The sequence below is a fragment of the Procambarus clarkii genome, chromosome 9 (genome assembly GCF_040958095.1).
Source record: "Procambarus clarkii isolate CNS0578487 chromosome 9, FALCON_Pclarkii_2.0, whole genome shotgun sequence".
Taxonomy (NCBI): Eukaryota; Metazoa; Arthropoda; class Malacostraca; order Decapoda; family Cambaridae; genus Procambarus; species Procambarus clarkii.
The window spans coordinates 33063121-33079543 of NC_091158.1; positions in this window are offsets into that span (position 1 = coordinate 33063121).

Here is a 16423-nt window from a genome sequence, read left to right on the forward strand (position 1 = left end):
ACGACAACGAGGGCGAGAGTGTAGAGGGTCATCGGAGGTTGTGGAAAACCCCGACGGGGACCTCCGACTAAGCCTGATGATGCGTGTGGAGGAGTGGCGAGGAGCAGCTGTACAAACGCCTGGGGCGGTGAAGAGGCTGCAGACCGCACTCCCTCCATACAGAAACGTGAATAAAGTAAGCTCAGTGGATGAGCGAACGGCAGTGAGGGGCAGAGTGGAGGAGCCACGACGCAGTGCACCCTATGCCGGCCAGATGAATAGTGGTTAGTGCAAGATGAACCACCGTGGTGAGGTGAGCCACAGGGAGGTGGATGAGCCCAACCACGAACCGAAGAAGACGTCTGCAGGGAAGAGAATCTCATGGAGGAGTGAAGATGTTCGTCGGGAACGATGGAGCGAATGGTATAGGAAAGGCAATACGAAGAAAGCAGGGAATAGGTACACCCAGGATAGGCGCCAGCCTAACCAGAGGGGCATTGGGCCATCGCAAAAGCCTAGTGTGGAAGAGAGGAAGCTGCTGGATGGAGTGCAGGTTACAAGTGCCACTGTGAGGAGACAACGCACCTATGGGAGAAGAGGAACCGAGAAGAGAGAAGATTGGCGAAGAGGAGATCATGAGAGGAAACATGGAGTACCTGTAGGACGCAGTGGAAATGCAAGACTATCTCGGAGTTCACGACGCGGTGGAGGCGCTGCATGCACTGAATATTACAGTGGTAACGAGCCGTGGGAGTACACTCGTAGCCACGGAGAGGGGATTTCTTGTAGGTGTTCAGGGAACACCCATCACACCCAGTACTATGCGAGGTGCAGATACAATGAGGCAAGTGACTGGCAAGGTGGTACGAGCCACGTCACCAACTGGAGGAGTGACACTTCAGGAACGGAGGGAGCAAGAGTATAGATTGCCCTCTTGAGTGCTGCTCTTCCGATATGACTCTTATTTTAAGGGGAGGGGTATGTTACGGTGCCCTCTCCCATTTCTTTCGTTTGCCGGCTTAAAGAGTCATATCAGCCCTCCCTACTGATTCTCTGAGGTTCAGGGAGTCTAATGATATATGTGGCGACCAGACCGGCTGCCAGTTAAGGGAAGGAAGTTATATTATAAGTTGTAAATAAAGGAAAATTGGCGCCCTGTTATAAAATGAAACAGTATCCCCTATGGCAGATATGACCTTTTGGAAGGGACATTAGTCGATCGCGGATTGGCCGACGTAGGTCGCGGGCGACCAATCAGGGCCCGCCATGACGTCACCGAGTGCCCCGGGCGGCGCCAACGTCAGAGTGGTTCTGACCTTGGAAGCGACAAGACGCGCCTCGGTTTGCTCCCAAGGATTGGAGGCTCTGCAAGCCTTGTTCAGTGGATTGAGCTGGCCATCGCAGCCCATCATAGTTATTGGAGACCCTGCGCTTCTGGGAAGCAAAAGAGGAACCAAGTTCAGTGAGCAGAGAAGTGCCAAACTTGGAAAATAGTCGGCGACAACGCTGGGCGGCGCCGCTGGCTGGACGTTGAGGTCTGGAAGGTGGGCGGGCAGGCCTAGCTGTGACTGGGGTCACATCCACTGAGAATCTTGGAAGGACGACACCGTGCCTAGGACAAGGAGCAACGCCTTGTGGGAGAGGCGAGTGTGGGGAAACATAGTGATTAGCTCAGCGCCCATCGATGAACCAGGATTGGGGCAGCTGAATCTCAGGGATTGGAACGGCGACGACGCGAAGGCTTCACGACACCTGAGGACCTGTGGAACGCCCTGGATCGTCAAGGATCGACCCAAGGAAGCGTGGGAACCTCACACCATCGAGGGACAGGCGTCGTGAGCCAGGAATGTAAGGTAGATCATTTTCCCTCCCATTACCCCTTGTATGAGTAGGCTAGTTAGGCCACAATATTTACTTGTGTATGTGGCAGCAAGACTTGATTACTTTAATAGTAGAATAGGCTGCAAGGCAGCTTGAGTCCAGGACTGTCAGGGAGGACAGTGTGTATGGATGGCAGGACAGTGAAGAAGAGGTGCCGACGTGGTGAAGAGGCCCTCCTGTGAGAGTGTGAGACTCCTGTCTTCCTGCCCAGTTGAAGGAGAGTTGGAGGTCGTGGAAGAAGAGGCTGACGATCTCCAGACTCATTATCCATATTCCATATTCATGTATTACTTGTGATTGTGTGTGTGTGTTCATGTAATTTGCATCAGTAAATCCACACATTTTATTACTGTGTTTGAGTGTGCCTCCATTTATGATATTTCTCTATGAGCATACATTTCTGGCTACAAACAATATATAATACACCCACTGAACTGCATTGCTGGGGTGCAGATATAATAACCCAGCTGGCGACCTTGCTAAGAGGAAGATAGAGAAGACAGGCGGGAAAGGAGTTCCTGCAACCTTTTTTTGTCTGGCAGGCAAGGCTCAGGGAGGTTATGGTAATAAGGTAAGCCTGAGTCTTCCTTCACTCCCCCACGGGTCTAGGCCGGAACTGTTAACAGCAGTTTCCCCGTGTTTGACTGAAGGGCTTCCAGGGTGAATCAGTGGCACCCCCTTTTGTGGTGGAAGCAAAGACCTGCGGAGGTGGGCATTGTTGGTCCTATCTTGTGTGACCAAGGAGACTCCGGTGAATCCCGGCAGTCGGAGGGGCTGAGTATTTGGGCCTTTGAGCCCCTAGCAGTTAAGTGTTAGCGGAGCCCCGGACCGCCCACCCCTACGTGACACATAGTAGGCTGAGAAGTGCGTTCTGGCTACTAGGTACGACATATATATATATATATATATATATATATATATATATATATATATATATATATATATATATATATATATATATATATATATATATATATATATATTATTAAATATGACCGAAAAAGTAAGATTAATAATTCTAACACGAACTTTCTCGATCTTTCGTACATTTCTTTTCACTGTTGGTGGTAATTCAAAAATCAATTCTCCAAAATTGATTTTTATTTCTAGTCTGACGCGACACTTGAGCGCGTTTCGTAAAACTTATTACATTTTCAAAGACTTTAGTTTACACATACTCAACTGAATAGGACTTACACATCTCCGATTTGTTTATATCTACATTTGAGTGAGGTGGATGGGGTGAGGTGGTAATAATAGGGTATTAAATTCATCAACACAAGACTGAACACGAAACAATGGGTATTGCATGGAAGTGATTGTAGAAAGCCTATTGGTCCATATTTCTTGATGCTTCTATATTGGAGCGGAGTCTTGAGGTAGGTAGAATATAGTTGTGCATTAATTGGCTGTTGATTGCTGGTGTTGACTTTTTAATGTGTAGTGCCTCGCAGACGTCAAGCCGCCTGCTATCGCTGTATCTATCGATGATTTCTATGTTGTTTACTAGGATTTCTCTGGCGATGGTTTGGTTGTGGGAAGAGATTATATGTTCCTTAATGGAGCCCTGTTGCCTATGCATCGTTAAATGCCTAGAAAGAGATGTTGTTGTCTTGCCTATATACTGGGTTTTTTGGAGCTTACAGTCCCCAAGAGGGCATTTGAAGGCATAGACGACGTTGGTATCTTTTAAAGCGTTCTGCTTTGTGTCTGGAGAGTTTCTCATGAGTAGGCTGGCCGTTTTTCTGGTTTTATAGTAAATCGTCAGTTGTATCCTCTGATTTTTGTCTGTAGGGATAACGTTTCTATTAACAATATCATTCAGGACCCTTTCCTCCGTTTTATGAGCTGTGGAAAAGAAGTTCCTGTAAAATAGTCTAATAGGGGGTATAGGTGTTGTGTTAGTTGTCTCTTCAGAGGTTGCATGGCGTTTCACTTTCCTTCTTATGATGTCTTCGACGAAACCATTGGAGAAGCCGTTGTTGACTAGGACCTGCCTTACCCTACAGAATTCTTCGTCGACTTGCTTCCATTCCGAGCTGTGGCTGAGAGCACGGTCGACATATGCGTTAACAACACTCCTCTTGGACCTGTCTGGGCAGTCGCTGTTGGCATTTAGGCACATTCCTATGTTCGTTTCCTTTGTGTAGACTGCAGTGTGGAAACCTCCGCTCTTTTCCATGACTGTTACATCTAGAAAGGGCAGCTTTCCATCCTTTTCCATCTCGTAAGTGAAACGCAGCACGGAACTCTGCTCAAATGCCTCCTTCAGCTCCTGCAGATGTCTGGCATCAGGTACCTGTGTGAAAATGTCGTCAACATACCTGCAGTATATGGCCGGTTTCAAGTTCATGTCGACTAAGACTTTTTGCTCGATGGTACCCATGTAGAAGTTTGCAAACAGGACACCTAGGGGAGAACCCATGGCGACCCCATCTACTTGCTTATACATGTGCCCATCTGGGCTCAAGAAGGGTGCCTCTTTAGTACAAGCTTGGAGTAGTTTCCTTAGAATATTTTCTGGTATGTCAAGAGGAGTACAGGCTGGATCACGATACACTCTGTCGGCTATCATCCTGATTGTCTCGTCCACAGGTACGTTGGTGAACAGTGATTCTACGTCCAACGAGGCTCTTATCCCTGTGGCCCGTGTTCCCCGCAGTAAGTCAACAAATTCCTTTGGAGACTTCAGGCTGAAGGCGCAACCCGCCAAACACACACCGAAACTACGACGTTGGTACAACGTTCGAACAAGTTTTAACACCTCCTAACCAGTTATAACAACCAATATATCAAGTTGTAACAACGTTCTAATACGTCATAAACACGTTAAGCCAAGATGTAACAACTTTATTACAAGTTGTAACAAGCGGAAAATAGAGACAGTTTCGGTTTGTGTTTCCAGGGAAGGGACATAAGGAGTCAGCAGGCCGTTGAGTCGCTTCGCCAGTCTGTACGTGGGTGTGGGTATCTGGTTAATGATTGGCCGAAGTGAGTTTCCAGGCTTGTGTGTCTTGACATTTCCATACGCATATCCAGGTTTATATTCCCCAATAATTTTTGGCAGGTGGAGTCCGGATTTCTTGGCGTTCACAGTTTCCATCAGTTTGTTGACCTTTGCTTTCAATTCGGCTGTAGTGTCCTTCGTTACCCTTTGGAATTTAGTTTTGTCAGAGAGTATGAGGTTCATTTTCGCCAGATATTCGTTTTTTTTTAAGAATGACGTATATTGGCGACTTGTCACCTCTCCTGACAACTATCTCCTTGTTCTCACGAAGGCTTTTAGCTGCCGCTTTGAGCTCGGGGGACAGTATGGTGCTTCTGTAATTGCCTCGATTCTTTCCTCCTTCAGCAATAAGTTCTGCTTGTAAGGTATCTTTGGTTGTGACCTTCTTTTGTGTCTCGAGGTCGAATATGTCGTCCAACAGAATTTCCATTTCTACTTTCCGGGCCATCTCACTCGGTCTGGACATAACGTGACAGTTTATACCCAGATTTAGGAGAGTGATTTGGTCCTCAGTGAGGTTAATTCCTGCAAGGTTGAGGAAGCCATCTCTTGGTCATGGAATTGCCATAGGTCCTCCATATAACGTTGGTCCTCCATATAACTCCACAACGGCCCAATTTGCCTAATAAGCCAAGTTTTCTTGAATTTATATATTTTTTGCAATTTTTCTTATGAAATGGTAAATCTGTCCATTTCATTATGTATAAGTTAATTTGTTTAAATTTGAGTTAAAACTAACATATATATATTACCGAACCTAACCAACCTTACCTAACCTAACCTATCTAAACCTAACCTAAACTAACACAACTAAGTAAAAATTTATGCTCCTAATATACTATAATAATAATAATTAAAATTAACTAATTGGCAACAATTTATTGCAAATAAAGAAAATCACTCGGCCTATTAGGCAAATCGGGTCTTGCATAGTAGGCCAAGAAGTGCGTTCTGGCTACTAGGTACGACACATATATATATATATATATATATATATATATATATATATATATATATATATATATATATATATATATATATATATATATATATATATATGTCGTACCTAATAGCCAGAACGCACTTCTCGGCCTACTATGTAAGGCCCGATTTGCCTAAGAAGCCAAGTTTTCCTGAATTAATATATTTTCTCTAATTTTTTTCTTATGAAATGATAAAGCTACCCATTTCATTATGTATAAGGTCAATTTTTTAAAATTAAAGTTAAAATTAATGTAGATATATGACCGAACCTAACCAACCCTACCTAACCTAACCTAACCTATATTTATAGGTTAGGTTAGGTTAGGTAGCCGAAAAAGTTTGGTTAGGTTAGGTTAGGTAGTCGAAAAACAATTAATTCATGAAAACTTGGCTTATTAGGCAAATCGGGCCTTGCATAGTAGGCTGAGAAGTGCGTTCTGGCTACTAGGTACGACATATATATATATATATATATATATATATATATATATATATATATATATATATATATATATATATATATATATATATATATATATATATATATATATATATATATATATATATATATATATATATATATGCGAACAAGCCTGAATGGTCCCCAGGACATATGCAACTGAAAACTCACACCCCAGAAGTGACTCGAACCCATACTCCCAGAAGCAACGCAACTGGTATGTACAAGACGCCTTAATCCACTTGACCATCACGACCGGACAAAATGAGGTGATAGCCGAGGCTATATGAACCACCCCACCGCCGGCACTCGGATAGTTATCTTGGGCATAGCATTTTACCAAATCACCTCATTCTTTGGGGCACACGTGAGGAACACAAATGCGAACAAGCCTGAATGGTCCCCAGGACATATGCAACTGAAAACTCACACCCCAGAAGTGACTCGAACCCATACTCCCAGAAGCAACGCAACTGGTATGTACAAGACGCCTTAATCCACTTGACCATCACGACCGGACAAAATGAGGTGATAGCCGAGGCTATATGAACCACCCCACCGCCGGCACTCGGATAGTTATCTTGGGCATAGCATTTTACCAAATCACCTCATTCTTTGGGGCACACGTGAGGAACACAAATGCGAACAAGCCTGAATGGTCCCCAGGACATATGCAACTGAAAACTCACACCCCAGAAGTGACTCGAACCCATACTCCCAGAAGCAACGCAACTGGTATGTACAAGACGCCTTAATCCACTTGACCATCACGACCGGACAAAATGAGGTGATAGCCGAGGCTATATGAACCTGGGGACCATTCAGGCTTGTTCGCATTTGTGTTCCTCACGTGTGCCCCAAAGAATGAGGTGATTTGGTAAAATGCTATGCCCAAGATAACTATCCGAGTGCTGGCGGTGGGGTGGTTCATATAGCCTCGGCTATCACCTCATTTTGTCCGGTCGTGATGGTCAAGTGGATTAAGGCGTCTTGTACATACCAGTTGCGTTGCTTCTGGGAGTATGGGTTCGAGTCACTTCTGGGGTGTGAGTTTTCAGTTGCATATGTCCTGGGGACCATTCAGGCTTGTTCGCATTTGTGTTCCTCACGTGTGCCCCAAAGAATGAGGTGATTTGGTAAAATGCTATGCCCAAGATAACTATCCGAGTGCCGGCGGTGGGGTGGTTCATATAGCCTCGGCTAACACCTCATTTTGTCCGGTCGTGATGGTCAAGTGGATTAAGGCGTCTTGTACATACCAGTTGCGTTGCTTCTGGGAGTATGGGTTCGAGTCACTTCTGGGGTGTGAGTTTTCAGTTGCATATGTCCTGGGGACCATTCAGGCTTGTTCGCATTTGTGTTCCTCACGTGTGCCCCAAAGAATGAGGTGATTTGGTAAAATGCTATGCCCAAGATAACTATCCGAGTGCCGGCGGTGGGGTGGTTCATATAGCCTCGGCTATCACCTCATTTTGTCCGGTCGTGATGGTCAAGTGGATTAAGGCGTCTTGTACATACCAGTTGCGTTGCTTCTGGGAGTATGGGTTCGAGTCACTTCTGGGGTGTGAGTTTTCAGTTGCATATGTCCTGGGGACCATTCAGGCTTGTTCGCATTTGTGTTCCTCACGTGTGCCCCAAAGAATGAGGTGATTTGGTAAAATGCTATGCCCAAGATAACTATCCGAGTGCCGGCGGTGGGGTGGTTCATATAGCCTCGGCTATCACCTCATTTTGTCCGGTCGTGATGGTCAAGTGGATTAAGGCGTCTTGTACATACCAGTTGCGTTGCTTCGGGGAGTATGGGTTCGAGTCACTTCTGGGGTGTGAGTTGTTATATATATATATATATATATATATATATATATATATATATATATATATATATATATATATATATATATATATATATATATATATTTATATATATATATATATATATATATATATATATATATATATATATATATATATATATATATATATATATATATATATATATATATATATATATATATATATATATATATATATATATTTGTCTATACTGGCAGTAGGTTTTCTTTTATGCATGTCTCATTGAATATGACAGCATATTCCGTATTTACTATTTTCTGATTTAGGGCTGCTATCCCTCTTACTAATGCTCTTGCATCAGGGTTCAGCTGGAAGAGGAGTTCACCAAAAGTCATGTTGTTTTCAAGGTGAAGAAAAAGAATTGATTAACTGAAGAATGTATTACACTTATTTTAAAATCGCACGACGTTTCAAACGTACATGGTTCATTCTCAAGTAATGTTACAGTACAGAACATTATATTTTATACTAATGGCAGGTCAGGTGAATACAAATAGATCGAACAATGGGATTTGGTGTAAACAAAGGGTATACATTTGGTAGATATGAACGAGAAAAGAACCTAAGGATAAATAGGGTACATACAAAAACTAATCAAGCGTAGTAGGCGCTGTTTGTCGAGCAGTGTCTTCTATGTTGGCATCTTGACGTTCAGGTCTTGTTCTTACTCTCATGGTGGGTACAGTGAATAGTTCCGTAATTTGAGTATTTATGGTAGACTGTTCTACTTTTATGTGGATTGCTTCAAGAATTTGTAATCTTCTTACATCTTAGGTTTTGTCTATTATATAAGTGTTATTATTTAACATTTCTCTTGTTAGAGTGATGTCATGGGCTTGTCTCATATATTTCTGTGGGCACCGGATTGAAGATGACAGGTCAAACGCCTCGTCAGCTTGGTCGACGTTATACCTATGTACTTAGATTGAAGGTTACATCCTTAGTGGGGGCAAGTGTACATGTATACAACGCTTGACTGCTGTAGAGGGTTCTCCGTCGGCTTCGAGCTGTTTTAGATAAGGAGGTCGCTAGTCTTCTTGGCTTTGTATAACATGATCAGGTCTATGTTTTGGTTAGGAGTAATGCTTTTTACTCCTTTAGGGATTATTTCTTTCATTATTCTTTCCCCTTTTTTATGTTCACTGTGCATGGTTGATTTGTAATATAATTTTATTGGAGGTATTGTGGTTTCTGTTCTGGGTTCAAGATTATACCAACGGTCCAAGTGTCTTCTTATAGCAGCGTTTATTTCCGCGTTGCTTTATCCGTTGTTCACCAATACCTGTGTTATTCTTTCAAACTCTCTACTCACGTTGCTCCATTCAGAGCAGTGGGTAAGTGCTCGATGAATATAAGCATTGAGAACACTGGCTTTGTATCTTTGGGGAACTCACTTTTACCGTTCAGGCATAATCTGCAGCTCCTGAAGACGTCGACGTCTGCAGGAGCTGTAGTAGGTATTTGAAGTAGGTATTTGAGGTTAATTCTGTGTTGAGTTTCACTTACGAGATGGAGAAGGATGGGAAGCTGCCCTTTCAAGATGTAACAGTCATAGAAAGGAACGGAGGATTCCACACTGAAGTCTACACTAAGGAAACAAACATAGGAATGTGCTTCAATGACAATAGTGACTGCCCAGACAGGTACAAGAGGAGTGTTGTCAACGCTTATGTCGACCGTGCTCTCAGCCACAGCTCAGAATGGAAGCAAGTCGGTGAAGAACTCTATAGGGTAAGGCAGGTCCTAGTCAACAACGGCTTCTCCAATGGTTTTGTTTAAGACATCATAAAAAGAAAGGTAAAACGACATGCAACCTCTGCAGAGTCAACTAACACAACACCTGTTCCCACTATTAGACTATTTTACAGAAACATGTTTTCGACCGCTCATAAAACGGTGGAAAGGGTCCTGAAAGATATTGTTGATAGGAACGTTATCCCTACCGACAAAAATCAGAAAATACAATTGACGATTTACTATAAAACCAAAAAAACGGCCAATCTACTCATGAGAAACTCTCCAGACACAAAGCAGAACGCTTTAAAAGAGACCAACGTCGTCTATGCTTTCAAATGCCCACTTGGGGACTATAAGCCTCAAAAAACTAAGTATATAAGCAAGACAACATCTCTTTCCAGGCAATTAACGATGCATAAGCAACAGGGCTCCATTAAGTAACAAATAATCTCTTCCCACAACCAGACCATCACCAGAGAAATCTTAACAAACAACACAGAAATCATCCGATAGATACAGCGGTAGCAGGCGGCTTGACATCTGCGAGGCACTACACATCAAGAAGTCAACACCAGCAATCAACAGCCAATTAATGCACAACTATATTCTACCCACTTCAAAACTCTGCACCAATATAGAAGCATCAAGAAATATGGGCCAATAGGCCCTTTGCAGTTACTTCCATTCTTCCCTTTAATTTACCCAATATATACCCATTGTTTCGTGTTCTGTCTTGTGTTGAAAGTTTTGTTCACCTCATCCAAAACTGTTGTAACGTATCACCTCACCCAAATGCAGGTATATAAGATGAAAGCTGTTTAAAATTATAGCATAGAAGAACTCTGTTTAGTGTGTGCAGGTTATAGTTGTGTGTCTGTGTAAACTAAAGTCTTTGAAAATGTAATTAGTTATTACGAAACGCGTCGCATCAGACTAGAAATAAAAATGAATTTTGGAGAATTGATTTTTCAATTACCTTCGACAGTGAAAAGAAACATAAGAAATATTCGTGTTAGATTTATTAATTTTACTTTTCTGTCATATTTAATAATATATATATATATATATATATATATATATATATATATATATATATATATATATATATATATATATATATATATATATATATATATATATATATATATATATATATATATATATAGATGGGATAGATGATTTGGTAAAATGCTATGCCCAAGATTACTATCCGAGTGCCGGCGGTGGGGTGGTTCAAATAGCCTCGGCTATCACCTCATTTTGTCCGGTCGTGATGGTCAAGTGGATTAAGGCGTCTTGTACATACCAGTTGCGTTGCTCCTGGGAGTATGGGTTCGAGTCACTTCTGGGGTGTGAGTTTACAGTTATATATATATATATATATATATATATATATATATATATATATATATATATATATATATATATATATGTATATATATATATAAATAATAGGCACCATATTGAAATCATCAGATAAAAAAGACATAAACTGTCACGAACACATATGCAGAATATTACTTGTTACCTCAATCGTAATTGCGAGCAAAATAATGTTGATGAAAATAACTGAGCTTGTCATTGTAATTATCCAGTCGTTGTTTATATGCAAAATGACGGTTAACATAAAGTTGGAGATTGCACGAAGCATTTAGTGTAGTTTGTGGTTGTAGTTGAGAGTAAGTTGAAGTAGCTGTCATCCCAAGTGATGGTTGTTGAGGGATAGTTGAGTTCGTTCTTATGCACTCAGATGGTGATAGTGGAAAGGTAGCTGAGGAAGTTCTTATGAGCTCAGATGGTAGTTGAGGAGAAGCTGAGGTAATTCTCATGAGTTCAGGTGGTGGTCGTCGAGGGGTAGCTGAGGTAATTCTTATGAGCTCAGATGATGGTCGTTGAGGGGTAGCTGCTGTGATTCTCATGAGCTCAGATAGTTGTCGTTTTGATGTAACAGCAGGGATTCCCATGCACCGTCAAAACCGTAACTCCTGCCTTTTCCCTGATTTGTCCTTCAACTTTCGGATCGCCCTGTACACTGTGGAGAGACTGGACCCGGTCTGGGCTGCGATATCCATAGCTGACTTGCCGACCATCCACATCAACACGATCAGAGAGCAGTCAACCTTTCTGTCACATCTTGATCTGATGTGCATTCTCGCGGCTGGGCTCTGTCAAACAAGAATGAAAAGTATTTTAAGTCTTAACGTTGTTGATTTCTTTATTCTCACATAATTTAATGCACATTTGATTAGAGGGTGCTGATCGCAACTTGTTTTATTCAACCCCACTCCTCTATATAGCACGTCGCAGTTTGACGTATATTTTACCTATGGTCAAAAGCTGTCGTACTGGAAAATGGTAGCGGGTCGCGAAATTGACATATTGTCCCGTTTCCTGTTCATGGGACCACTGGTAGGCTAGCATAAGGCACTTTTGTACGACAGTTTCTTGACGTTGTGAATGCTTGCGAGAATGGTCTGTGTTATTACACTAAACAGCGAAAGACGTAGATATATGAGTAAGACTCGGGTGTTTCTCCTTAAGTTCATAATAGCATAAAACATCAACTAGACAGTTTGACTTTGTAATTGCCAGAATTAGGCTGGGATGTCGATATCTATGGCAGGTGGCTGCAGGTAATGAATCCCTCCAATAATGAACATTCCAAATGTAAACTTTGTGAACTAGACCTAGAACTATATCTGTGATTGCCCTGTTCTCAGTGACTTCAGACCAAATGGTATAAGGTACTTTGAGCTCTGTAACTACTTTATACACTCAGGAATATTGGAAGATATTCTTGTGCTGTTCCCAGATTTTGCTAGTGGGGGCAAATAGATCAGCCTTACATTTCATGTTTTCATGATTCCATGTATGACCGGCCGTCCTGTGAGGTGGGGATGTTGGATGACCTTATAGCTAGTTTTTTATCTAAACTGTGTAATCTTTCATAAAGAATAGAGTAGCACCACATTGCTGTGTATACCTAAGCATGATAAAACAAAAAACTCATAATATTTACAATGTCAATGATGAATAACGCATTATGTCAGAATGTTAGTCTAAATAAATAATCCACCACACATTAAATACTGCGTCTGCTGGCTGCTCACGAATGCTCAGGTGTAATTATACCACAAGCGCCGTGAATATGTTGGTAGCAACACTCCCACCACCGTCAACACGAGGTAGAATAATACTCCCACCACCGTCAAAATGTGGTAAAATAATATTATACTCCCACCACCGTCAACATGTTGTAGAATGATACTCCCACCACCGTCAACATGTTGTAGAATTATACTCCCATCGCCGTCAACATGTTGCAGAATAATATTACCACCAACGTCAACATGTTGCAGAATAATATTACCACCAACGTCAACATGTTGCAGAATAATATTACCACCAACGTCAACATGTGGTAAAATTATACTTATCACCGTCAACATGTGGGTGGAATAAAACTCCCACCACCTTCAATATGTGTTGATTAAAACTCCCACCACCGACAACATGTGGGTGGAATAATACTCCCAATATGTGGGTAAAACTGAACTAATTGTTTTTTGACAGTCTAAATGAATTACTCTTCATCACTCGCCAATATTATAGCACGAGATGCTCTGTTGGGGAACGAAAACGTCAGAGGAAAGCGTTTTTGTAACAAGGAAAGCTGTGACTGTATTCGCCTCAGTACATGTTCTTGAGTACGTATTCATGTTGATAAATAATCAACAAATTTTTTCATGTTTTTTTATTCAAATTTAAGTCATTTAAAGTTCGTAACTTTAAGTCAGACTTCTCCGGCAGTCATATTCAATATCTTGTTTAGAAATCGATATTTTAAAGTGTTCCTGTAAACATCAGTCGGCTTAGACGTGGCCAGTAAAAAAAAAAACACCGTTTTTATTTTTTCCAAACACTGTCTTCAGTCTGGCAAAGAAAACACAAACATTTCTAATGAACAAATCCACAAGGGCCGTGACGAGGATTGGAACCTGTGTCCGGGAGCATCCCAGACACCGCCTTAATTGATTGAGCTACGACAGGGTTAAAAAGAGTTGAAACCGAAGTTCTACTGAACTTACTGGATCCCGTAACCTCTCCGAGGCACAAACCAGGATTTTACACCCCCCCCCCCTGGTGCAAGGGGGGGGGGGGGGGTGTAAAATCCTGGTTTGTGCCTCGGAGAGGCTACGGAATCCAGTAAGTTCAGTAGAATATCGGTTATCGGTTTCAACTCTTTTAACCCTGTCGTAGCTCAATCGATTAAGGCGGTGTCTGGGATGCTCCCGGACACAGGTTCCAATCCTCGTCACGGACCTTGTGGATTTGTTCATTTGATGCTTCACGTTAGTGTGATCTCTGTGTGTAACGAACATTTCTGTACATTAAAAAGCTAATAATGATGTGAAGAGAGAGTGAGGTACTGAGACCTTCACCACATAACAGCCATGCTGAACACTCTCGGGAATAAGAGCTGGTATTTACCTTAGCGTCCATAACGGAGGTCAGCTTGTGGTACCAGCGGCGCCGAGTGAGTGTCCTCTCCCGGCCTGTCTTGCCTCATATATATATACTAGCGGGTGGCTGCCACTGCGCGCACACCCATCTCTCAACCCTTCCTCCTGACTCTCGGTGCCTGTATTCACCTAGTTGTGCTTGAGGGGGTTGAGCTCTGCTCTTTCGGCCCGTCTCCCAACTGTTAGACAATCAACTGATACTAATTACGAACTAATTTTTTTCACACACACACACTCCAGGAAGCGGTCCGTAGCAGCTGACTATCTCCCAGGTACCTGTTTACTACTAGGTAACAGGGGCATCAGGGTGAAATAACTCTGCTCATCTGTTTCCGCCGGGGGCCGGGATCGAACCCGGACACTGGAATTACGAGTCTTGAGCGCTGTCTATTCACCCATTCAGCCTCGGGGGTCCTGACAGCTGAGTGGACAGCGCTATGGATTCTTAGTCCTAAGGTTCCGGGTTCGATTCCTGGCGGAAACAAGTGGGAAGAGTTTCTTTCACCTGATGCTCTGTTCACCTAGCAGTAAATAGGTACCTGGAAGTTAGACAGCTGGGACGGGCTGCTTCCTGGGGGTGTGTAACAAATAGGAGGCCTGGTCGAGGACCGGGCCGCGGAGACGCTAAGCACCGAAATCATTTCATGATAACCTCAAGATAACGACACCGTTTTTTTTTATTTTGTGTGTGTGTGTATACTCACCTAGTTGTGCTTGCGGGGGTTGAGCTCTGGCTCTTTGGTTCCGCCTCTCAACTGTCAATCAACAGGTGTACAGGATCCTGAGCCAATTGGGCTCTATCATATCTACACTTGAAACTGTGTATGGAGTCAGCCTCCACCACATTACTTCCTAATGCATTCCATTTGTCAACCACTCTGACACTAAAAAAGTTCGTTCTAATATCTCTGTGGCTCATTTGGGCACTCAGTTTCCACCTGTGTCCCCTAGTGCGTGTGCCCCTTGTGCTAAACAGCCTGTCTTTATCAACCCTGTCGATTCCCTTGAGGATCTTGAATGAGGTGATCATGTCCCCCCTAACTCCTCTGTCTTCCAACGAAGTGAGGTTTAATTCCCGTAGTCTCTCCTCGTAGCTCATACCTCTCAGCTCGGGTACTAGTCTGGTGGCAAACCTTTGAACCTTTTCCATTTTAGTCTTCTGCTTGACTAGATATGGACTCCATGCTGGAGCCGCATACTCCAGGATTGGTCTGACATATGTGGTATATAATGTTCTAAAAGATTCCTTACACAAGTTTCTAAAGGCCGTTCTTATGTTAGCCAACCTGGCATATGCTGCTGCTGTTATCCTTTTGATATGAGCTTCAGGGGACAGGTCTGGCATGATATCAACCTCCTGGTCATTCTCTCTCTCTGACTCCTGAAGTATTTCATCTCCCAAGTGATACCTTGTATCTGCTCTGCTGCTTCCTACCCCTATCTTCATTACATTACATTAAACTTTAACAACCATTTGTTCGACCATTCCTGCAGCTTGTCCAGGTCTTCTTGAAGCCTCAAACTGTCCTCCTCTTTCTTAATCCTTCTCATAATTTTGGCGTCGTCAGCAAACATTAAGAGGAATGAGTCTATACCCACTGGGAGATCATTTGCATATATCAGAAACAGGATAGGTCCGAGTACAGAGCCCTGTGGAACTCCACTGGTGACTTCACGCCAATCTTAGGTCTCACCCTTCACCATAACTCTCTGCTTCCTATTGCTTAGGTACTCCCTTATCCACTGGAGCGCCCTACCAGTTTCTCCTGCTTGTTTCCCCAGCTAATGCATCAGACTTTTATAGGGTACTGTGTCAAAGGCTTTCCGACAGTCCAAAAAATGCAGTTCACCCATCCTTCTCTTTCTTGCTTAATCTTTGTCACCTGATCATAGAATTCTATTAAGCCTGAAAGGCAAGATTTACCCTCCCTGAACCCATGTTGATGGGTTGTCACGAAGTCTCGTCTCTCCAAATGTGTTACTAGGTTTTTTCTCATA